Source organism: Cetorhinus maximus, chromosome 6, assembly GCF_964194155.1.
Source record: "Cetorhinus maximus chromosome 6, sCetMax3.hap1.1, whole genome shotgun sequence".
Taxonomy (NCBI): domain Eukaryota; kingdom Metazoa; phylum Chordata; class Chondrichthyes; order Lamniformes; family Cetorhinidae; genus Cetorhinus; species Cetorhinus maximus.
Genome location: NC_135884.1, coordinates 132,969,870 through 132,996,274, shown reverse-complemented (window position 1 = coordinate 132,996,274; position 26,405 = coordinate 132,969,870). Strand labels below are relative to the sequence as shown.

General features: G+C 39.6%; 1 protein-coding gene across 1 annotated transcript in view; it reads right to left on the bottom strand.

The window, feature by feature from the left end:
• Nucleotides 1-26,405, bottom strand: part of zfhx3b (zinc finger homeobox 3b) — a 448,357-nt gene that overhangs the window by 415,660 nt on the left and 6,292 nt on the right. The window lies entirely within an intron of this gene.

Below are 26,405 nucleotides of genomic sequence, written 5' to 3'. Positions count from 1 at the left end.
GCCCTGACCTCTCAGCAATTTTATGCTGGGGAGGGCGAGGCCTCGGACGGCCGTCAGCCCTTGCCCTAATTATGCCCCTTAAATGGACAATTATTGACCACTTAAGGACCGTTTCCCACCTAGCGTCAATTTTCAGGCTGACAGGAGTAGTTCCCAGGTATGGGGAAAGCCCAAAAATAATCGGGTTCCGGCCTCGTGCGGGCAGATGGGAGGCACACTTCCATCAGAAGCCCCCTTTTAACTTCTCGCGCCCCCCCCCCCACATAAGGTCCAGTAACCTCAGGGCGCCCCCACCTCAGGCCTCTCGCCTGACACCCTAATCCCCTGAACACCCCCCTCAGGGCCCCCCTACAGGGAAACATCGCCATCCTAAATATCTTGGCTTATCAATTGTTTCTCATCTGTTCTTACTAAGTCTTTGCAATCACTTCAACAAAACCTGTTGCAGTTCAGTCTGATATGCATTTATACACAAGAATTATGCAAAAATTTAGCATAAAACTACATTTGTGTCCAGACCTTATATATCAGTGAAACAGGTTACCCATCTCATTTGCTATGTCTGATCATTACTACATGCAAATTGTCTACAAAACAACAGTGGCTATATTTTAAAAGTAACTCTTTTGTTGTGGACTCTTTGGGGTGCCACAGGAAGTAAAAGGTGCTCAACAAATGCAAGTCTCCTTTAAATTGGGGAAACCAAACACAGGTGGGGTGATCACTTTACTGAGTACCTCAAGAGGTACTGTTTGCACTGTTTGCAAGTGGAATCATGAGCTACATGTGGCTTGCCACTTTTGTCCCCTTCTCCTCCCACTTTATCTCCTTTTTCATTGGCATCGTGCATAAGCCTCAAGAACATTATCTCATTTTTCCCCTCAATGCCCGGCAATCCCCTTGTGTGAACAATTTCAGACTATAGCTACGTCATCATTGTCAAAACTGCTTAAATTTCAGACCTGCCTCCAGGTTAACCACTTCTCCTGTACCTCCACCTCAATTTACCACTTCCTTCAGAAGGTGGTGGGGAGATGGAGTCATTGAATATTTTTAAGGCGGAGGTAGATAGATTCTTGTTAGGCAAGGGAATCGATGGTTATCGGGTGTAGATGGGAATGTGGAATTCGAAACACAAACAGATCAGCCATGGTCTTATTGAATGTCGGAGCAGGCTTGAGGGGCGAATGGCCTACTTCTGCTCCTACTTTGTACGTTTGTCTTAATTCTCCTGCTTTGACTTGACCAAGATCATTTCACTAATAATTCCTGTGTGTTTGTTTTTATTGCAATTGTTCTCTAATTGTATTAATCATTTCCTCCTGGGAGACAACCTTTAAAACCTAACTCTTTGGCCAAGCTTTTGGCCATTGGCCCCAACATTATCACATGTGGTTAGGTGTCAATTTTTGTTTTATAATGTTTTGATACAATAAAGGCGCTATATGAATACAAGCTGGCGTTGTATTATGTCTGCCCACATCTTATTTCTGAGTCAAGGGTCTGTATCTGAAATGCAAACTTACTTGTTCTCTCTGTAGATACTGACTTACCTGTTGCATTTTTCCAGCATTTTCTGTTTTTCTACATTTTTTTTTCCTTTGCTTGTCATCTGAACTCTGACTGGTTGCAGCTTTGCAATGCTCTTAAAAATTCCTTTATGTTTTGTCCCGGCAACCCCATTACACTGCTTGAGATTTACAATACCATAACCTGATTGCAACAATGACGATAAAGCCATGGATATCTCACAAACACTTTACAAGATGATGAGATGCTCTGTAAAGTACAATTACACACAACCTGGGAAAGCAGCACATCCACCAGTTCTAAATAGGTAAAATTTCCGCTTCACGAATGAATGATGGGCGTCGCTACTGAATGTCCCAGGCAAGAGGAAAGAAGGTGCTCAAAACAAAATTAGAATGATTACATTTGGAAGTAAGAAACACTTGCATTAATATCATGCCTTTCAAAACCTTGGGATTTTTTAAAGCACTTTACAGCTAATGAAGTACTTTTAAAGGTGTAATTACTGTTGTAATGTAGGAAATGTAACAGTCGATTTGTGCACAGCAAACTCCCAAAAGCAGCAACTAAATAAATGGCCAAGTCATCTGTTTTAGAGGTTGGCTGGGAGATAATAGTTGTCCAGGACACCAGGAGAACTTCCCTGCTCTTCTTTGAATAGTCCTGCTACCACAAACAATCAAGCACCACATCAGTACTGCACAGAAGTCCCAGCCTAGATTATGTGCTCAAGACTCTAGGGTGGAGCAAGAACCAACAACATTTTGACTTAAGAAGTGTGAGCTATGATTAACACCTAATGTATTACAATAGTACTGCAGAATAGGTTTTGAAACATTACTTTTCTGCACAGAAGAGAGTTTCACCAAAATTTCCAAAAAGGTGCCAGATTTTGTAGTTCTGCTTATGTCTTAATGTCAAAAGAAATTAAAATGATATTTGTTTTTACTCTAAATCTACCTCCACTCCAAATTGTTCACAATGATTTCTTTTAAATTAAAAGGGTAAGTGCTGATTACCTAACTTTAAACATGATTACTTTAATATTTAAGTCCTCATTTGAAGTTACATTTTCTTCGATCCACATCTAAATCAAAACTTCAGTTTTGAATTTACTGGTGTCAGAATTTTTTTTAAAAGCAGGGAAAAAGGTTTACAATAAAAAGTAATGATTCTGTAGCTGCAGGCACAGATTACAATGTAGGAAATACTGTTTCAACTTGTTCCTCACATCGGCAATTTGTATTGCAAGTAGGCAAGGCTCCAAACACCTTGATGTGGGAGGGAGAGGGGGCAAGAAAAGCAATCAAATCTGACAGAGTAGAAGATACTAAAAATATGATGAGACTAGGAGATGTCTTGCATAGAAATGTTACTGGAAACAGAGGTATTTTGAACATCATAAATACTTTAACAAAAAACGGAAAGAAAGCAAGGTAAAAACAGGTATATCGGGCTGAATTTTCATCTGGGTGAAGAGGTGCATTTCAGTGCACCAACAACCAAACTTAATTTTGTTGGAAGGAAATACGATTTTCCATCACATTCCCGATGCCACACCATTTTTCTCTGGCCTTTTTATGTGTTGGGAATGCCTAATGGACAACGCACACACCTGCCCCTGCCAAGTCAGGTTCTTAATTTTAAATGGGGGACATAATTCGGATTTCCTCCAGCACACCATTTTCGTCTGGTGGTGTGGGGTTTTGGAAGTACATTAAATAAACACACCAGGTTTGAGAGTTTGTGAAGAAATCTACACTTGAAAAAAAATCATTACTTAAAAAAAATCTAACCACCCACTCCCTTAAATTGACAGACGCACTGCTTCGAAATTGAAATGAGAACCTGCTGTCCTTTCCTTTCCAGAGCGTAGACTATTGTTTGGACAGCTGTTGCCATTCTGAATGCTTGGCTGAGTTTCAAGTGCTAATAGGTTTCAGGACAGTGGGTGTTCCATTCATGTGAGAATGAATGACAGTTTCAAGAAGATGTAACAACAGGTTGCCCTTTTGGTATTTTTTCTGGTTTGTTGACACAAGTTAACAGGATTAAAAGTATTACAAGGTGTTTTTCCATATGGCAGAATTCATTTTTCTCAGTACCAATGATATGGAAGCTTCATTAGATAATGAAAGGTTCATTTTCCCCCCAAGGAATGTAAAATATTTTCCATTGCATGGAATCAGAGGTCTGGACATAGTGGATACTGGGTCAGTAGCTATGGAGGATTCATGGGACATAGAGGTGGCATGGGTGATCTGAGGGGTATAATGGATACATAGGGGTCATTGGGGTGGCATGAGGGGGTGGGTGAAGGTGAGGGTGAGGGGCCTTTAAACACTGTTCGGAACTGGGATACTGTGCTGGAGAGCCGAGGTAGGCCTTCTAACTGGCCTAGCTCCGTACCCACACTCCTCACGCGGTCCAGTGCAACTTCCAAACTGTGCTGCAAACACAACCCCGGTGCGAAAAGACAAAAATGGTGTGTGGAGTCACACATGGGTCAAGCGCGCAGTTTGCGAGCTGTGGAAATGTACAGGTCAGGTTTTCCCCAGCCCAGAGAAGATTTGGCCCATCATGTCCAGAAATGACACAAAGCAGTTCAGAAACAATGATTTACTTTGAAATTCAATGAATGTTGTCATGTAGGCAAACATTAAGTCAAATGAATTGCTCAATTAAGCACATAACGAATTGCCTAAATTGTGTACACTAGTGAAAAAATGCATTTGGACAAATATAACCCTAATATTCTAACAGTTATTTAAATGCAAATTGTCCCTGGTAGTTGTAAGCTAATAAATAATGTCTAATCATGAACTCCAGAACACTTCTATAATCCAGACCTTGGACAAAAGGTCTAGTTTGTTTCCAACCTTGGCATCTTACATTTACCACAGATAAGATCTCTAAAAACAAACGTTTTGGTAAGCACCTAATTTTTGATTATTTATTGCTGGAAAAAAAAGAGGCCCTGAAAAAAGTGCCCAGTCTACCTCAAATTACTCAGGAAGGGCAAAGTATCTCAAAAATTTGCACAACAGGTGAAGCTAGCTGTTTCACACTGCTACTCTGCAGTAGCGACACGAGTGGTATTCGCCACTAACAGGATGCTGCCGTCAAGCCAAAAAGACGTTCTGCCTATCACACAAACGAGTAATGTGGTATATGAATTTCAGTGTCAGTGTGAGGCTAGGTATGTAGGCTGTGCATCCCAAAGACTGGAGGATTGTATTAAACAGCATGTCCCAGCCACTGTTCACAACAGGCAGGATACAGACCGTACCCAACCGGCCCATGCTTGCAAAAGTCAAAACATAGTGTCCAACATTAGATATGATTCCGCGATTGGACAACGTTTGCTAAATAATCTTCAATGTGTTAAGAATTATGCTGACAACCAACTCAAGATTGTCAGTTGGGATCACAGTGTGGCACATTTGCATGTACTGGAAGCTACATATATTAATACACAGGGCCCTGTTCTTTGCAGACAGAAAGAACAAGTACATACATTGTGCCTGTTTCAGGTAAACAAAAATGTGACAGCCATTCGCTGATTGAATCCTCAGTGTAATGACTTGACCAGTCAGGGTCAAGCTGCCTGGTTTAAATTTCAAACAGTGCTTGGCAGTTGACTATTAGTCACCATCAATGCTGCATTCTCCATGGCAACGGCCACTTGCCAACCAATCAGCACTCTCTTCACATAAGGTATAAATTGTTGTTTCCCCCCCCTATATTGGTATTCTTACGAGTACACTGATGAGTGCAAGACAAAAAGCTTAGACACGTCTCTTTTTTCAGCAATAAAGTTCTGTACTACCAAACGACCACCTTTAATTTTAATGAAGGAACACTAAGCCATTCTTTTCAGCCGAATAAATATATGCTGGAAGAGGTGAAGTTATTAAGTATCCTGTATCTACATAGAAGTAAAGAGAAGAATGAAATTTTGAGGACAGCACATCAGAATTCATTCCCTTTAAGCAAACGGTGCTTCACCAACAAGATACAGGCTTCTACACTTGTTAATGAAGGGCATAATTAGGTCACATGAGTAACTAAAGTGTCAAATGTCAGTAAGTACAATTGTACAATACATTTACTATCAACCTATCAACAATAGGTTACAACCCACACATTCCAGCAAATCACAGTGGTTTATTTCCAAAGCAGATATTCATCAGCAGGTCCTCCACTTACATTTTCTTTTTTTAAAAGGTTTTACAGGTTTTCCCCCACTGTAACAAAAACAATATGCATTTATAAAGCACATTAAAGTTAGTAAAATGTCCTAAGGTGCTTCACAGAAGCACTATCAAACAAAATAATTCACGCTGAGCCTCATACGTAGATTATAAGGTCAGATGATCCAAAGCTTGGTCAAAGAGCTAGCTTTTAAGGAGTGTCTTCGAGGGGGAGAGAGAGGAAGAGAGACATAGAGGCTTAGGGAAGGAATTCCAGAGTTTAGGGCCTTGGCAGCTGAAGGCATGGTTGCCAATGGTGGAATGATGAATATCAGAAATGCTCAAGAGACCAGAATTGGAAAAGTACAAATATCTTGGGAGAGTTGTGGGGCTGGAGGAGATTACAACAATATGGAGGGGTGAGGCCATGGAAGGATTTGAAAATAAGGATGAGAATTTTAAAAACTGACGCATTACTTAAGCAGGAGGTAATGAACATCAGCGAGCACAGGACTGAATGGGTGACTGGGACTTGGTGCGAGTTAGGACATAGCAGAGTTTTGAATTGCCTCAAGTTTACAGAAGGTAGAATGTAGGAGTCCAGCCAGGAATGTGTTGGAATAGTCAAGCCTAGAGTCAACAAAGGCAATGATTTCTGAAGCAGAAGAGCTGATGCAGGGGACAGGTGATGTTATGAGGGTGGAAATAGCCGGACTTCGTGGTGGCGCAGATCAGTGGTCAGAAGCTCATCTTGGGGTTAAATATGACATGAAGGTTGTGCAATTCTATTTCAGCCTCAGAGAATTGCCAGGGTGAAGAATGAGGTCAATAGCTGTGGAATGGAGCTTATGGCAGGGATTGAAGACAATGGCTTTGGTCTTCCTAATATTTAGCTGCTCCAAATTTCTGTACATTACAATATGTTTAGGATATTAATAGAAAATGCTGGAAATACTCAACAGGCTGAGCAGTAAAGAGAGAAAGGGAGCTAACATTTCAGGTCGGTAACTCTGTCAGATATTTTTCACATATAGCCTAGGCAGCTGGCAGGTAAGAGAGAGAAAGCCCAATTGTGCCTTTATGTGATAGCCAAACTTTCCCACAGTGATCACTGGATAGCTTTAAAGAGTTGGAATCGTGGTTAATCTTTTTCTCATCTTCAGCGCAAGGGCATGAGAATGCCATCCCAACCAAGGCTAGCTAACACAGCATTGACAATCCTGGAGCTTTCTTGGTCTAAATGGTTCAGGCCTTCCCATATTCCACTATGCAGTGTGCTTGAACTCTGAAGAATTGAGGGAGTAGGGGTGAGTATTCATAAAAACCTTCAGTTGTCAACACTGAGCAAAAAATCCAACATAGGCTCTCTCTTTCTGCCTCTCTTCCACATACCTTACATTACAATAAACTGAGAATATTGCATTAACTAATTACATCTTTGGCAACGTTATCTGGCTTCTTCCAAGGTCTCAAAAATCTGTTTTTATTCAGCAGTACATGTCAGGATGAAGAGGTACTTACTGTAGACTGCTCCACAGACTTCAGACTCTAAAACATAAAGCTGCCAGGCCAAATAAATAGGGTAGGTTTAAATAATCTACTCTAAACATTCAAATGCCGATTGTAGATTATGGTTTCATGGCTCACCATAAACTCGAGTTTGGTTGGTGCAATTGGAGACATCCCTAGACAGCTCAATAGTTCATTGTTTAACTAAAAGACACATGGATATGTACATTACTATTGTTTCTTTCTTACTTATGGCAGTAGCTCACATGGTATTTCCTAAAACAGATCAGAATTCATTTTAAATTGGCTGCACATAAGTGAAATCCATGTCACTGCTGAGATGTGATGAAAAGGATCGAGGTTGTAGTGAAGAAGCCGTCAAGTGCATTGCCAACCATCCCGAGAAAGGACTCTTGGCACAGATGACTGTGGAGGGGTTGGTAATGATTGTTCACCAACAAATCCATAAATTGCCCACCCAGTTAAACAGTGTTATAGAGACAAAACTATTATACTTCCCAACATAATCTGATAATCTGCAAGGTATGGAGAATTAATAGTGATTGCTGCATAAAATATATATATAAAAACATGAAATGTATAATATATGTATTGGTAGCACACTCACCTTTGAATCATAAGGTTTCAGATTCAAATCACACTCCGGAGTGTGAGCACAAACATTAAGGCTGACACTCCAGTGCAGTACTGAGGGAGATTTGCACTGGCGGAGGTACTGTCTTTCAGATGAGGCGCTAAACCAAGGCCCCATCTGCTTGCTTAGGTGGATGCAAAAGTTCCCATGGTTGTATTTTGAAGAAGAGCAGGGGAGTTGTTCCCGGTGTCCTGGCCAGTATTTATCCCTCAATCAACATCACAATAAACAGATTATCTAGTCATTATCATACTGCTGTTCGTGGGAGTTTGCTGAGTGTAAATTAGCTGCTGCATTTCCTACAATAGTGGCGAAATTTCAAGAAGTACTTATTGGCTGTAAAGTGCTTTAAGATGTCCAGTGGCCAAGGAACGTGCTATATAAATGCAAGTCTTTTAAAAATGAGGTTAGTTATTTAAATTATCTGCTTCTTTGAAGTAATGAATGTCAATCAAGAACAACATTGTGATGGATCAGGTCCTGTGATGTTACCGAGAAGTCCATTTCTATAACTGAACTGAGTTTGCCATGAACTGAGACCTGTGCTGTTATACATGCTGTAAATGGGAGAGCATGTCACAAGTCGATAATCAAAACTTTTGGATGAAACATCCTTTTGCAGACCTATATGTTGTCATGTTACGTGTCACTAGTGCAATTCCTAGTTGACTCACCAGGTCTCCAGATGGAATTAAAAATATGAGCAAAGTGCATGTTGATTTATTTAATGGAAAATTTCCATGTTACAACCACTTTCAAAATCGGCTCACTCTTTGTGAAGCAGTGTCTTAATGTCCAGGTATTATTATCTTCCTGAAAACATTCCCCCTTTAATAGTCCAGTAATCAGAGAATTTGAATTTGTCTACTCTACAGTCTGTCAGTCTGCATATATTAACATTCCATTTAAGAAGCTCCAGCCACTGAAACCTTTGCTTTTGAATTAATTTCTGAACAAAGCCACAGACATAAACAAAAGAGAACCCATCTAGGGCAGCCATCCCTTATTAAATATGCCAATAGACCTGGCCAATTACGCGTGTTGGTCAACAATGCAACAGGAATAATAGGATTTCCATAGAGATACGGCTGGCTCGAGCCTCTTCTTTAAAAGGAAAACAATAAAATGGAGCAATTCCATATCATTCCATAAAGGCCACTCCTCCAAATCCAAAGGCCTCTACCTATGAATAATCGTGGATAATTCTATGCTGATTCTTGACAATTAAACTAGCAACACTGCATTTTCAGCTCTGAATGCCCTGCCCTGAGGGCAACCTTTTTCCTGATCATATTTGTTTGGTGCAGATGGCTGCTGAATTCAGAAATAATTCTGAGTGACTTTATGCCAATTGTGCGCTTACCTCTTTAACATGGCTGTTAATTGCAGAATTTGTAAGTATCTATTAGTTGCATTGTGCATTTCTCCCTCTGTGGTAAACCTAATGCAAATTGTTCAGTATAGATTTTAGATGACCTACTGCACAGTATAAAACACTGTTATAAAGTGAGATAAATTGCACCTGTTACTGATCACTGGAGGGTTTGATGAAATTCTATAGCTACACAGAGTATGTGTGTTTTCCCAAGAAATAAACTGTGCAGCATTCACATTATATATTTGCAATTACAGCTGGCTCTGCCCATAGCCAGTCTAGTTAGCTGCTTCTAAAATTTCTATTAGGCTGAAATATTTGTAACCTTGTAGACTAGTGGACTAGAATAAACAGTGTGTACATTGAGATCATTTTAAATTATGGTTTTGTTCTGATCAATCTGACCACTAAAGCTATTCATAAAAAGAAATTAAAAGGCCCCATATATATTTATATATGGTCTCTGGTAATAAAGGAGCTTGAAGTAATATACATTTTTCAACAGCGACACAGTGGTGGGGGAGGGGTTTACTGCAGTAAGCGCATTCAGTTACAGGATAACCAGAATATGTAATCCCATCCTCAGTATTCTAAAATACTATTTCCATTAGCAACCCAAATATAGTTCAGTCATTTCCATTTTATACACTTTAATGTCTGCATAATGCTAGCAGTAAACTGAACAGCTGGACAGCAATTATTTGCTATTGTTTTTCAAAGATCAAAACTAAACTGGAACTTCTAAATTAAATATTTTGGACTTTCAAAGAAGGCCTGAATGCTTCAAAAAATAATGCTGACAGTCTGATATCTAACAGCTCAAGTTAAATCATTTTTCTTTAAAATAATTTTAACGTCGTAATAAAAACACACATAAGGGCATGGTAAGGTGGGGAAAATATCTAGTTCTAGCTCATTAGCAGAAAACCAGAGAGAACATTAACAGCAACACAGGGCAAAAAGGGAATAACTGAAGCCAGCAAATGTTAAGGCCAAAATCTAACCAATGCACATACAATGTTAGTAAACTTATTCTGGCCATTTTAGGTAATATGGATCATTTTAATCTCCATAGATACAACAGCCTACTTGAGCAAAATGTAAAGATTAATCACTACTTTGATAATAATGGCATGAACCAGTGACCACAACAGTGCAAAAAAGGATGCACCTAATATTTTCCTGGGCTATGTTACCCAGACACGCAGCATACATTTCACAAACGTAGTGCGTGAGTTCTCAAATCCACAAAGCTGGGCATAAGTTGAGAAATGTATACTGTTCAGTTCATAACTTGCACAATATCTATTTTCAGTAGGTGACGTGGGCTGCATTTTGGCGCCATAAAAAGGGAATTTCAATCAAATGGTGTTGGGAGTTCCAGTTGGGCAGGATTACTGCAACCTTAACTGGTTTAATTAAACCAACTTCACAAAATGGCTGGCTAATGTAAAATAACATATTCTGTGGATTGGAGTTTTTCCCCCTAAACGCAGCAAAACCTGTCCTTCTGATTACCAAGTGTCGTAAGCAATCATTCTTTTCTTAATAATCAACAGCTTCCTAATTTAATTAAATGGAATCTTTAACTCAATTGTGTATACTGGCAAAATTTATAGGGTAGCAATAACAAGCAAATGACACTACCCTTAAATGCAGTCATGATTACAGTTTAATACCATTGTGGCACAGTTTATGATATAAAACAATATCACCTGGAATGAACAGCCAGTTGCCTTAAGGAACTGCTATGCTTCAGTACCGAAGAGGACTGACATGGCTTTTACAAATTCTGATATATTTATAAGCAATCCTATAGGTACAGCAAGGACATAATCTTCTTTGTCTGAAGCAGCAGAGAATGTACGTTAGGAGTTATTCAATTAATAGGTGTTGCCTTTGAATGAATTAAGGCGTTTGTTCTAACCCTAAAAACCTACACAAGATCCTGTTTAAAATTCATGGAAACAGTCAATGTAAACAACAGCAGGATGCACATTCTCCTTAGACATTAAATTTAGCTTCTCCCAAAGGTTATTTAATTTCAGTTGGTAACCTGTTATGCAGTAAGTCCAGCCTTCTGTTTTGAAACCATTAATGATAATAACCTTTCTCAGTGTTGTTAGCAAAGCTGGGTAAATGCAGTACAAAAATCTGTTGAGGAGGACGGGAATGAAAAAAAATTGTTTTGACTTCGAAAAATCAAGTTCAAAATAATTACACTGTTTTGTTTCTACCTAAAATAGCTGGTGCAGCTTTCAAACTTCAAATGGTCTCAGCGATAAAGAACACAAGCATGGAAAGAGAAAAGGCCAATCGGACCAGCCAGTCTGTTCTTTCCACAGATCACAAACAGTAAGTCAACAAAACTTTCACCTGCATTTCACGCATTGCAGGCCAGTTGCCTTCCCTGATTTGACATTTCATGATCGTCGTAGCTCAGAAACCATTGTTTCCCAAAGTGTTCAGACTATATCAACTGTGCTTACCCATATAACCCTCCATTCGTTTCCTAAACAGACACTCACCTAATGCTGTCTTAAATCTGTTAATTGGCATATTTAACTGTTTAGCTGCGAATCTGTTCCAGGTTACTGCGACACTGGGGGGAAAAAAATTCTTCAAGATTGCCAGTCTTGCTTCAAGTTTGTTAATGCTAAATCCATGCTTTCTAGCTCTGTGCTGATAGTTCAATTTACACAGTCTGTGTGTGTCTACATCATTCATTTTTCTCAGTGTTTAAAAAACACTGGATATTGTCTATTCACTTTTTCTCTAATGAAAACATATTCAGTCAACTTCTCTTCAGATACAAGAGCTCCAACTCCTGTTGAAGTTAGATGGGCAAATATAATGCCATCCAGATTTGCTGAGACATCTCAAGGCTGACAGAGGTGCAGGGACGATTTCTGAATGTAAATGTACCAGAATAAATCAGGCCCATTGGCTCACCTGTTTCTAGATCTTTTTGTTTGTAATTGCAATAGAAGAAGGATCATTAAACCATCACTGTGCGATCTCAATTAGCACAGCCATTTTGTCAGTGCTACTGCTTTTCAACAAACTTAACTGACTTCCATGCTACAAAACATCTGCACTATTAAATAATGCCAGTTCCAAATTATAACAATGTCATTAAAAAGCAGCAGGAAGAGGTGGTGGTGGGGACACCAAATGCTACTTTGCAATTCACCAAGCCTCCTTCGACAGCACCTTCCAAACCTGTGACCTCTGCCATCTAGAAGGTCAAGGGCAGCAGACTGCAAGTTCCCCTCCAAGTCACTCACCACCCTGACTTAGAACTATGTTGCCATTCCTTCACTGTTTTGGGGTCAAAAACCTAGAACTCCCTCCCTAACAGCACTGTGGGTATACCTACACCAGGTGGACTACAGTGGTTCAAGGAGGCAGCTCACCACCACCTTCTCAAGGGTAATTTTTCATGAGAAGGAAAAAATTGTGAATAAACATATTTGTTGCTATACCCACTCTACTTTGCAAACTCAGATTCCATTGGCCACTATCATGCAATAGAGGCTCCAGAAATAGAGGGGCAACAATTAAAACACTCACTTCCCATTTTATGTGGTGAGCCGTGTGCTAGTTCAAGAAGTTCTTTCCTGGCAAAAGGGTGAACATATATCTTGAGTTAGAAAAAGTGTTAAAAAATAATAATAGACTACAACAATCCACCTTGAGGGTCTGTAGTTCCACTGCTTCACCCAACTGCTGATTCCACAGCAGACACACAGGCCACTGAACTACCAGTCACTGAACGATGAGATGGTTAAAGTTTGCCTCTGTCAGTTTCAATAAATACACAATGTAATACAAGGCCTTCCCAGCAAGCACAGTCAATATTTGGCAAACAGAATGCTTGCAACAGCGCTGGACCCTGCTGTGGTGAAGTTCTAAGTAAGGTGAGGTCTTCTCCCAACACAAAGGCAAGAACTAGATTCAGTGCCACTTCATTTTAAAACTCTTATGACTCCATAGAATTTCTGACTAACTTCTGTTCCAAATGTTTTATTGTAGAACATTTGTGACTACAAAATGATTTCAATTGAGAGCTGAATATCACCGTCTTTATTGGAAAAAATACACCAGCTGTGGTACCAGAAAACTAGCCCAGAAAACAAATCACCACTTTCCTGGTAGGTTCATTTTGGGATTCTGACAATAACTGGTGAAGGTGCCTTTAATCACCAGCTTGCTGGAATACATGTCATTTGCTGCCTACAGACAGAAATAGGCAATCCTACAGTTGGTGCAATTCAGTTTACGCTATTCAATACTAAGATTCCCCTTAGAAGTATCGTCTTTAATATTCACATGTCCCTTCTTCCAGAATTGTGATGTTAGAGTGGCTAATCCCATTATATACTTCATGCTCATCATTTCTGGTGCAAAACATATCCAGATTGGCAATGTATGTGAAATATGTATTTCATTATTTAGCAAGTGAATGCTGGGTGATACTATCAGGAAAATATAGTACAGGTCTCCAGGGATTATACCGAAGCTGTACAATGCATTGGTCAGGCTTCGCTTGGAGCACTGTGTTCAATTCTGCTCACTTTGTCACAATAAAGATATATCTGCATTACAAAGACTAATTCCAAGGGTAAAGGGGGTAAGCTACAAGGAAAGATTAGAGCAATTCAAGCTATATTGTTTCTACAAAAGATACCCATAATTAAAAAAGGGGTAGGGACATAACTAAGGAAAATAAAATATTAGCTAGCACCGATTAGGAGAAAACAAAATATTAGCTTAAATGAAGCCAGTAAAGTAGGAACAAAGAATTTCAAAATAAATTAGTGAAAAGTACAGTAAGTTTAAAACAGATACATTTGGAATCAAAAGCTGATAAAGGTACTCAGAATAATCTGCCAGGCAAACTAGTGGAGGCGAGAACATTAAAGGATGTGCAAAATGCAGCTGGATATGATAAGTCTGTGGAGGTACAGTAAAGATGATCTTTGATAGGGTGAATAGTTTTCGCCTCGTTCTTGATTTTCATTATTTACAGGCCAAGACTTCCTCCACCTTCAAGTTCATTTCCTTCCTCTCATTATTTGGTCATATACAATTTGACTTTATCCTTGTGTGGGTAAAATTTCTTAGAGATTTTCCCAATGTTTCTTGGAAACCAGCTGCAATCCCTATCACCACAGTGAATTAAGTCAATCCTATATGATTCTGATAAGGAACTTGTAGGCGTGCAATAAAAACTATTCTGCAGAATGCCACACTTGAAAGAACAGCAACTCTGATGCATCACAGTGGAAAGTATGGCTAACCTATAGGAGAATCACAAAAATACTAATCTAGCCATATATCATAGTGCAGTTTTTATTCTTGAACATACCTTTATTTTCCTGTCTCCTCTTAGTCTTCCTCCCACAAACCCCCATCCCACCCCACCAGCCCCTATACACCACTCAAATTCCTCTGCACTTTATGCCCATTTAAGTATTAATCTGTGCCCTGGAGCAGCTTCAGGAAGACTTTTGCTCTGCTGCTCCATCCCATTGTGGGGTAAGACCTGGCCTATTCACTGCACCTCCACAAAGTGATGCATCTATCTGTGATAGCACAGAGGAAATTGAATCTACAGAATCTACTGATTGTGCTCCAAATAAGTGATGCGCTACTCTCTGGCTTCATGTTTAAAATCTTAGCAACAGGGCAGAAACCCTTTACTGAATACTACTTCCAACCTCACACCACCTGCACCCACCCTCCAAAAAAGCTTAAGTTTAACATGTAACATAGCAGAAACCATCAGATTTTCAGTTCAGTTTGGTTCAATCTGACCATTTTACAATGACAATCCGTTTTATCTTAATTTCCTTTACACCACACCAAAATACACTGGTTAGAGACACAGATCAGTGCATTGTTGACTTTAAATACTAAGGAAAACTGAGAAGCAGTTTGTTTTTTAGGAAGAAGAACTCCTATTTTAAATTAAAATGTCAGCATTATGTTTCACTTTCTCAGTTTGCTATGAAGTAAAAGCATTCCAAATATACTTTGTGAAATAGAAAGCTGCATGTGTGTTTTTATTTTTTAAAAATTGGTAACAGTCCAACAGAATTTGCTTTCAACAAATAACAGAAGTTGCTGACCAGGCAGCTAAATCAGATGTGGAAATACAGCACAAATAATGTCCTGAACTGTCCTGAAATATCAAGGACTAACAAGGGTCAAACTGCATACTTCCCTAAAGTTAGATACATTTTAGACTTTGGATCTGGATGTTGTCTCTTTAAATCCTCAGTTGCCTGAAGCTGCTAAACATGAAACTAGGCCCATTTTACTCTGCAGCTTGAGTCAATAGTATCTGCTGAAGGCAGTCAGTAGACACTTGTGAGACTGACATTTGCACTTTGTGAACTCCTTCCCCTAACCCTTCCTTTCAGAAAACTGCTTTGACTTCCAATGAAAAACTACTTCTCATTATGTTAAATAGATGCTAACCCTGTCCTCCAGAGAGAAAAAAAAGGCCGCTGCAGATGTTTAAAGCCCTCTCAGCCCATCCTCAGTAGAACAATTACATCAATTTGCATTCCAGTTGAAGCTGGATTAGTAGTGGAATGCCTTTTCCAACTCTGTGCGGGTGAAAAAAGAGGAGGGGGGGCGGTGGTGAAAGAGATTTTCTTTCTCTACTTCATTCCTAAATCTAAGACGCTACACTTTCATGAAACAATTGCCTATTGGAAACAATTTTCCAGTGCACTAAATACTTATCAAAGTTAAAAGGGGAAAACATTTCTAAAAAGCTAAGTGGACGTCAGGATCATGGTGCATTACCAAAGGAGCGACTCCTGTTGCTTTGATCCTTTCTGTTGCTACAGAAACAGACTCCGCTCCTTTTTTAGTTAATCAAAACCAAATTATTTAGGAATGCAGCAAGACAGGTTGCAGTCTTGGACTTCTTTTGTCTTCACAGATTTTGAACAAAAGTAGGGGAGAAAAGAAAAAAAAAATGAAACAAACATTGTCTCCTGGGCATGAAATGATAATGAGGAAAAAGGAATTGAAAACATACTTCTTACATTTAACCATCTGACTGTCCAAATATATATCTAGAAACAAAGGAGCAGGACTGAACAATTATGCATCTCTATTTAAACAGTGCCCTATTGCATGGCCTTCAATCTAAAGGCCACATTTGAATATCATTAAGTCAAACTCCTACAAAACTCATGTCTATTTCTGATAACTCAGCTGGTTCTGATAGTTCAACGTAGTCAAATCCTATGATAGTTGCACTGGAAGAACCTCCCTGAGTAGAAGCAAATTAGGCTTTCACACACACACACACACACACAAACACACACAGACATACAGGATAAAATAGGTAAAGAAAAAACTTTTGATGTTGGAGGAATTCTATGAACTCCAACTCATTCAACCTCCTTTTGCCTAAAATAATATAGTGCATTGAATATACTTAGCGACAAAATATAACAGAATTGCAGCACTCACTTGTTTATTTTATACTATTGTACACCTGAGAGTTACAAAAGACTCCCAAGCTGGAGACAGAAGAAGGAGCTGGGATGGTGAAGGGGCTCCTTCGATTCTATACCCCCCGACAACCTTTAACCTGACCCTTGGGAGACACGTAGGGAATAAAGGTTCTAACTTAGGAAATCCTGCTGGTTAACAGCATCGCTTTGAGCTAAGATCTGCTGACATGTTGCAAATGTGCAAAACCTCTTGTGCTATTCAAATAGGTAGGTTTTCTTTGGACAAAACAAATTGAGCAATATAAGCCTAAATATTAGTACATTGTTAGTCTAAAATTCTACACAGACCCTTTTTGGTCCATGATATTAACTTGACCTTCTACACTTCTCAATCCATGTTTGCTTACTTTATTAGGGATAAAGGAGTTGGCTCAAAGAGAAATGGTTACTGTGTGCTCAGCAGCTAAACCACCTTTAATCATGCTTGCACTTACATTTTGCTAAATAATTCAACTTCTAAAAAAAATTTTAAAGGCTCAACAGAACAAAATTTTAAAAAATGTAAAAGTCAGAGTTGACACACATATTCTAACTCTGTTACAACAGCACTGTTAAAATTGACAACTTTCTGATCCTCAAAACTACATTGGAAACAGCGTTTCACTTTATTGTTTACAGAAAGGATTTCAACAACACCTCCCTTTTGCAGGACATGCTATGTGATGGTTTCTAGGTCGTGCGTATTCTAAATTCTCAGCAGGTCTTAACTGAATACATTTATTATTATCACTAAGCCGAAGAAAACAATACATGGCTTCAGCATAGGGTTCAGTGCTCATTTGAGACAACGTCTTCAAGTTAGATTTGTTAACACTAACACTGCAAACATGGTTACAGACAAATGAACGCAGCTCACCGGAGTAAAACGCCAACGAGGTGGTCATATTGATGTGTGACTCTTAATTCTTATAGGAACAATTCCTGTCAGTTGGATGCAAACAAAAAAGGTACACACTAATAAGTTATATACATCACAAAGTTTTCTTTAAATTTCCAATTTATTACCAAGGACTGAAAGTACTTGGCAGGAAGATGCCCTGTTCCCCTATCGAGGCACTGCTATACATGCAATCTGTCAAGTAACTTTCACATGACAAAGTGTCAGCTTGAAAATGTGCCTTAAGACTAGTAGTACAAACATAAATGTCTTACTTTGGCAGTTCTCAGTTGTTTCTAATGCAGTTCAAGCTTCATTTCAATGAAAAATATCACCTTGCAGCAGGGATGTGAGCAGCAGCCACTGCACTATGATACAATGGGTAGTGAATGAGGTAACAGACATGATTGTAAGCAGACAACCTGACTAGGTATAAAATGGGCAGTTTGACACCACAGCATTGGAAAATGGTGCTGGGGCACAACCGAATTGGCGAATGCAACAATGAGAGAATGTAGAAACATAGCCACATGGACTTAGACTAAGAGAGAGCTTCATCTGTGCACCAAAAGCATGAGGGAATGTGTAAATGAGACCCACGGTGATGGGACACCCAAAGGGTAATGCTGTCCCAGCATGTCTGTCTTAGATGATATGCCATCAATTTTAAAATTCAAATCATTTCAGATTAAAAACATTCCACATGCACTGTACACGAAACGTAGATGAATACATTGAGGAGAAGATCCAGCAATGTACATCTTGTTAACTTGCCGAAGCCCCTACCCCCTCCTAGGTGCAGCGCAATAGGTAAAAACCAAAAGGCTTTTCTTCCTCATTTGCAGACTGTTCTCTATCATTTATCCAGCTCTAGTCTGAAGGGTAAAGATTTACTGGCCTGTGGGATCCACTGACAGACACTGTCAGTGCTACTCTGCAATTGGTTGGCTCAATTCAGAAAACATGCCACAGAAGGTCAAGTTATCCTTAAACATGGATTCATTTTTCCATCACCTGCACCATTTGCAGCTTTGATGGGGTAAACAAAATTATATTATGTAGAACTGAAACAAAAGAACACTGAGGTTATGGATTGACACAGGAGAAACAGAGTAGAGCTTTGGTTTACCTTGGTGAAACTGTTAGTTAACTGATCTATGGGTGGGGGGAGAAACAAAAGTTGCCTCAAGGTATAGCAAATGGCATTACAATGGTATTTTCACTTTCTTTTCATTGACAAGTTGAAGATACAGAAAAGGTAAATATTGTGCCAAGCAAACTGTAAACTGATAATCCTCTTTTAAAGCCCCCATGTCAGAAGTCAGAGGACTCTGCAACATTTATCCACAAAAAACAAGTAAATCATGTAATGGATATAATTTTAATATAGTCACATATTACTAAATTACTGAACAGCAGGAAAGGTTCTAGTTAAGTATATATGAGTGGTTAGTTGCACATAAGGTGTGAGGGAAATCCAAGCTGGTTAGGGGCCACCCATGTACGTGCAAAGCAACGAGGGATTCAGATTTGTGGAAGCCATCCCCTTCCCACCCACCATATTGCAAATATGCAAGCTACTGGTTCCCCTTCTTTTCCAATGTGCGAAATGGCTGATGTCACTTCAGCTGGATGTACTGGTTGCAAGGCTGTCTGTTACAGCAGCAATGGATGGGAGGTGATTTTGATACCAGAACAATGGCTGGATGATGGTGTGGGCCCGCCTGTGGAGGAGGGAACATACAGAATTTGTAGAGGCACTGAAGTCCATTCTACAAGCATGTCATTTGTCAGACAGAGTGTATTTTACTAATTGCACTTTGTAATAACAAACCACAGAAAACTGTTTCAGGAAGTCAGCCACTGTCACTGGGAAAGTTCACTATGCTTCAGTTTTTAAGCTCTGTTGTACAGGCAAATTTAAAAATATATTTTTCAAAATGTTAATTTATTCAGAATTTGCTCCAATTAGCAGCACTCTACAAATACATCTAACAAATCGTGCCTTTCAATTTAAAACATAAGATGTCACAAACTGAAAAGTCCAAGCACAATGATATGAAGGAAGATTTTTCGATACAGATAGGAAAATGTGTAAAACTACACAATACAATATATATATGTTGTAGAGGCTTCTTCAGTGCTAGCAAATCAAATTTGGATTGTTTACAGGTAATAGGCATTAAACTATAAAACATTTAACTTTGAGTGGTGTATGCTGAATTATGTTCAAATGTATAGCCAACATCAATGGTAGCAGCATCAAGCAAAACATAGCTTTGCCCCTTGACTGATCAGGACCGCTACAAGGTTTCCCATAGTCCAGCTATGTATCTGGCACCACCACCAACATAATTAATGACAAATAAACTACTTGTTTACTTCATTTTTTTAAAAACCTGCTCTGGGAACATTTGTTGCTCAAGACTGTATTACGCTTTCACAATGTACAAGTAATCAGACACCAGCTGGAGGAATCCTCTGTCTGACCACAGTGCCAACTCAAAGAAAGAAGAAAAAGCAGCGCGCAATTGCACTTAAGAGAAGTGCAAACTTTATAAACTGGACTCTTTACTCAGATTACAACCCACTTCTCAAAATCAAAAAGGGAAAGAAACTACGTCAACCTTGGAGTAGAAACCTCGGAACAGCTGAACCAGGAAGATGCCCACTGCTTAACAGAACTGGCTACTTGTAGCTCAAAACTATTTTAGAGACACGTCTGTTGAAATCCTGAAGAACGCCAGGGGCTCCTAGCTTCAAAAAGGAAAACCTAAACACCATGCACTTTTATTTTTAAACAAGAGTCCTGGCAATTCACCACTTTTTCATTCATGTGTGCGTAATTACTCAAACATTGAACTTCTGATCATTTCAGAATCCATTCACCCTCCCCATCCTTTTTTTTTTAAAGTGCAATCTCAAACCTACAAAGGTTGAGTATTTTAGAGCACTTTTTAAAAATGTATTTTCCAAAATACTTCAAGTCTTGAGGTTGATCAGGTAAAGTGCCAACATTTAAAACACAGGCAATTGAAAAGTGTCAGTTAAACATCTAAGTTTCCAGCCTATCAAAGCACAACTCAAAACTCCAGTGCAGAGGTTAAAATTTTAAAATATGAACAAAATGTATCCAGGAGTGTGGGAGGAACTAGCCCTTCTCGTATCCGAGGTACAAATATGCTCAGCTCACTAACTTGGCAGCATAACAATAGCCCAATGTAATTAAACCAGCTATCAGTTGTTAACATTTGCATATAAATGCATGCACAAATCACTGTAAAACAAGCCACAGCAAGTCAGTCTATTAGCATACGCAAATGCACCCCGCACAGCCCTGTAGGTAGGTCACAGCATCGCTCAGTTTGAGTGAGTGAGCCGACAAGCTTCATGCAGGGTCAAAGCTCCATCTGTCAGGAACTTGAAATACAAATATTAATGTTCTACCTGAAAACTGGCGCAGGCCACGACTGGCTCCTTACAGAGAATAAAAAAGACTTTTTTTTCTCCTGTCAAGTGACATCACGCTTGAAATAATAAAAGCGACAGTCTTAAGGCAGATATGCTAAACTGTAACACCCACTCCTGCTCAAACTGGGTGTCTGCAAACGGTATTGGTGCTGCAACTTAAAAAGAGAGAAACAAATTTACATCACCACCCAATAACGCGGTGGCTTTGAAAGGGAAAAAGCAGGTGACTCTTGAGCTTTCACCTTATATCACTGATTTCAGACGCTATTGGATTTCTTCCAAAGATGAGTTACTTGGTGGTTTGTGGATGTCCCCACTCTAAAGGGAGATAAAATTAATCTTTACTTCATTAGGAGATGATAAAACAAAATACTGAAAAACAGCCCTCCAAATACTATAACAAAATTGGCAATGAATAATATGTCGTGGGAAATAAGGGTTACAAATTAATTTAGCAAAGTACATTCTTCTCTGAAAAGCTATGGGAAAGACCGAAAAATCAGCAATTGAATACAGTACACTATACTCACATCCATAATTCCCCCATATAGCGATTTACTTTATCCTTTAGACTGGTGAACAAATTGCCCATATGCAATTTTCTAACTACTAATAGAAGTATCCGAGCAGGCTAACTGCCTACCTTATGGACATCTTACTAGTGGGGACATAAAATGGTGGGATGCAGAAAATAATGATCACACGCTTACAAATTTATATATTTTCATATGTGGGAATACAAATCTTTCCGATGGTGTTTCTCATACCTGTAGAGTCTTTCATCCACACTGTGACCATTGTATAATTTCCCTCTTTCCTGTTGGTCATGGGTCTTTTCCTTATTAGTTAAATTTGTTTTTCTTCTTTTAATTGGTTGCTTTCTACTTTAGTTATTTATCAAACCTCTCTCCATTCTCCACTTTCTCCCAAATTCAGTCTGGAAAAAATGCCATTATATTCTAAAATAATTACCCAAATCATATTCCTGCAATAAAATTGCCATGGTACAGCCAGCTGTCAGTTCCTTGCTACTCAATACACTGTTAAACAAACAGAAATAAAAACAATTCGTGATTTACCCACACAGGGCCAGGTTTTGACCACCAAGGCAAGCAGCTCGAGTTGGGAAATTCAGAGCTACCCCAATGAAAAGTACTCCTAAATAACCATATTTTGCTGGGGGGGGCGGGTGCGTGTGAGTGAGGAGAGGCTCAGACCCACCAACCCCAGAAGCAGAATGTAGGCAGCCACAAGGGCGGGCAAGTGCCAAGGCAAGCTTAGTTGAAGGCCCAATTCAGTTCTCTGGCACTTCAAGCCAGTTGTTTTTGAAGTTGTTAGGCCCTCTAGCCCTCACCCCTTAACCCCCCACCCCCAACTACCCTCCCCCATGGCCCCTCATGCCCTTCATGCCAACTCATGTCCTGCATTCACCCCCATGATCCTCTCCATGCAAATGCCAAAGCCGCTCACCCAGGATCCACCATGGTTAGGCCTCAGGAGCCATGTGGATATGGAAAAAATAAACTTCTAACAATCTAATACAGCTTTCACTCCTACATGCTTGATAGTGAAAAAAAAACCCTCCCATTCATAAAACCCATTCAAAGCTTTTAAACCTCAAGTGGCTAATCTCTTATACAAACAAAAAAGCTTCTATTCAGACCCCACATCAAAGGCAGCTAATCCTTTAATGGGCTCTTTAAACTGAAAACCTGTGAACAGAGCGCCCTGCTGAGATAATTTTAGTTTGTGAAATTCAGCCAAGCATTCTTGGGAAAAATATCAACAAAGAGCTCTATTGAAACTGCACGACCAGATGCTACTTTTTCCTAATTTAAGCCAGTCAATAAAAATAGTCCAGCAGAGATTTTTTTTTAACTCTCTCAGACAGCTGAGGCTTTTTTTAAAGTTTAAACAGTGGGGCATATAAATATCTTCATATCATGACACTTAAACAGAACCTGTCTGCCCTTGAAGAGTATTTACATCCACTCTATCAATTCATGACTCCCACACTGTGTGTTAAGGCCTTAGCAACCACCAAAATGGAATCTGTTTGAACTTAGCACTAAGTTCAAATGGCCCTGATTTTAGCTTTCCATCCTATGTGAATGACTCTCCACCCTTTTCCCCTGCTGGCAAAAAATTGAATCTGTCGGAAATGGGGGCAGGATTTCCACATCTGTGTCCTGCCCGCCATTTTTAAAGGTTAGTGGAGTCTTCCTCACTCCACAAAAATCTGGCTCATCGTTTCAATTTACTCAAAAAAGCAATACAACTGCATTGTGGAATTTGTATATTATTTGGGCGTTTAATTGTCATCAGGTGGCGGGCATTAACTGGGGATTCACCTGTGCTCATTGTATATTTTCTATATTATGAGCAGACCATAACTGTGGTTGTTGGATTTGGAGGTGCAAATGTGTGTCGCTGTAAATAAAAGCTTAAAGAAGTGCGAAAATATTAGCCTCCAGCTCTACCCTTCATGATCTGGCTATGTGGAATAGAACACACTGAACCTCTGACTATCCTGACACTAAGTTTACTCCTTTCCCTCTCCCACACACTTTGCCATTCTCACCCAGTCGACAGTCTCCATGCACACAAAAGCCTGATATAAATCAGGAAAATACACATGAGAAGAGTCCATTGCTGGTGCAAATGATGTTAACTTCCCGGAATCGCTGCATAGCTAGAGCTACAATGCATGCACAAAGGAACAAGTCTGTTGAGTCCATGGAGGAGGGGGGAGGAAGAGAGTGGAAGAAAATTCTACTCCCAAGGGAATGGTGGAAAATCATAGACTCTGGTGGAAGCAAGAGAAATAGTTCCCGCAAACGTTTGTGGGCCCAAAGAACCCAAGTCACCATAATAACAACAATGGAAATCCATTAAAAAATGTTTTTATCCACTAGTCACCCCTGTGTCAGAAAAAGGACAGACACACAATACAATTCTATACCTGGTTGAGTTGCACCTTCCTCATGTCATAATTGATCTAGACACTGAAAATTAATCTGAAAGCTACACACCATTTTACCTTAACTGTGAGAGACCCAAGTTACTGATTAAGTTCACAACCAGATTTTTCAATCACAAAATTGCTGTTATCAGCTGTGCACCTATCTCTAGGTTTCTAATTGATCCAAAATGTTGTCTTTCTGGGTGCATTTTTTTCAGAGAAAAAAAAGGTGGGGGTGGGGTTTTCTATTCGAGTAAAAGGCAGGGAGGGGGAGCAAAGGTGAGGAGTGGGTGGAGGCACAAAAGGCAAAGAGGGGGTGGGGTGGCAAAAGACAAGGGGATGGAAGATCAAAAGGCGAGGAGGGGGATGGGGGAGCAAAAGGCGAGGAAGGGGATGGAAGAGTAAAGGCAAGGAGGGGGATGGATGACCAAAGGCAAGGTTGGGGGGGGTGGGGGGCGGAGAGGACCACCAAAGGCAAGGAGGGGGAAAGAGGACCAAAGGCAAGGGGAGGCTTGGGGAGCAAAAGGCAAGGGGGGGCTGGAGGAACAATAGGAGATGGGGCGCTGTAGGAGCAAAAGGCGAGGAGGAGGGTGGAGGAGCAAAATGCAAGGAGGGAAGCTAAAGGTTGGGAGAGAAAGAGAGAGGAAAAGAGCAACCAGTTTCCAAGGGGTAACTCATCACTTCTGACTTCTATAACACCTCAATACACTTAGAAATGCAGAGCAAAAGGTTGTAACTTTGATTGGCAAAAAAAGATAATACAAAGCAAGCCAAAATTTCAGGTTTATAGGTACCCAAGAGCATAATGTCATGATAGATACCTCCCTAATTATCTACATATCAAAACCATCTCAAAGCCAGGCAGTACACCAAGTAAAGGCCCAATGTGTTACATATGGTCAGTGCTAAGATGGACAGGCCCAGATGATAGCTTCTTTTAATGTGGTACATTGCAGGGACATGAAAGCTATTTTAATATTGGTGCTTTATGAATTGGGATTTCAGGAGAGTGGCATCATGAGTTTCATCCTGGTATTTATGATGCTAAATCGAACTTCTTTATCCTGATTTGAGACTCTGGATCCAGCGTTTAAGGGTCTATGAATCTTCTGGCCAGAATAGGTGAGCTGAATTCCTGGAATCTCAATTAAAAGTGCCAATATAAAAACAGCTTTGCAGAAGAGCTACAATTCAATATTAATAACTCATAACATCGTATCCAGGGATTAAGAATACAAATTGAAAGTGTCACTGTTAAAACAACACCAGTGGTATGTAACGATGGATTTCAATTCTCAATATGTCAGCATTAATTTGTAAGAGTGTTGGGAATGACACAGTGACACATGCCAGTCCACTTCAAGCACTCATCATATTTTATGCATTAGCATTTTATTATTTCTTTTATGAACTGAAGAGTGACAAAAGGATCATAATTTCTAAGCTATATGTTTCATTTTTGTTTCTTTGCCCTCGTTTACTGAAGCCATGTTATTTGCTCCTCTACTGTTTCACCTCCTGAATCCCCCTCCATAGTCCAGATCTTCAGATATCAAGACAACAGGTAGAAAACCAATACTAAAGGGTGCCACCAAAACAAGACACACAAACAAAAATGGACAAAAGCAACCCGGGACAATCATCTGTTTTTCCTTCTCTATAGGGAGCGGCTATCTCTGCTCAGTACCTCTCCAAAATAGCATAGCTGAGATATGGAATTCACCAAGTGGAGAAAAAGGGTTAGTAACTGAATAACCTGTCCCTCTGTTGCTTCAATGCATTTTGCTGCAATGTGTTGCACCATCATGCAATCCCTTATCTGTGTCATTCCTATTTTGGGTAATTTTTTTTTAAAAAAAGGACGAAAAACTGGTCTATACCAGCTTTCATGAGAGCTTTGAATATATCAATGCACCACAGTTCAATGCCTGTGTTTGAAAGCAGAAGAAGTGCAAATAAGGCCAGGAAAGCATAATCAAGGCCAGAAAAAAAGACCTGGCGCCTATAACAATGCTGCAAACTGGCCATGTGAACATTAAAGCCACTTTAAATGCTGCAAAAAATGTCTAAGTATTGTTACAGACCAGTCATGGTCTACATGGTCTACATGGGTCCTTCAAGACGATGATGAATCCTTCTATACCAAGGTCAATAGCAAGAACAGATTTGAGTGTTTATTCGGAATACACTGAGTATTGGAAAAGTTGGTTGTCCCATTATCTATAAATGCTTCACAGCATCCAGTATTAAACTGATACAAGAGTCATTTGTGCAGCTGTTAAACAGAAAGCA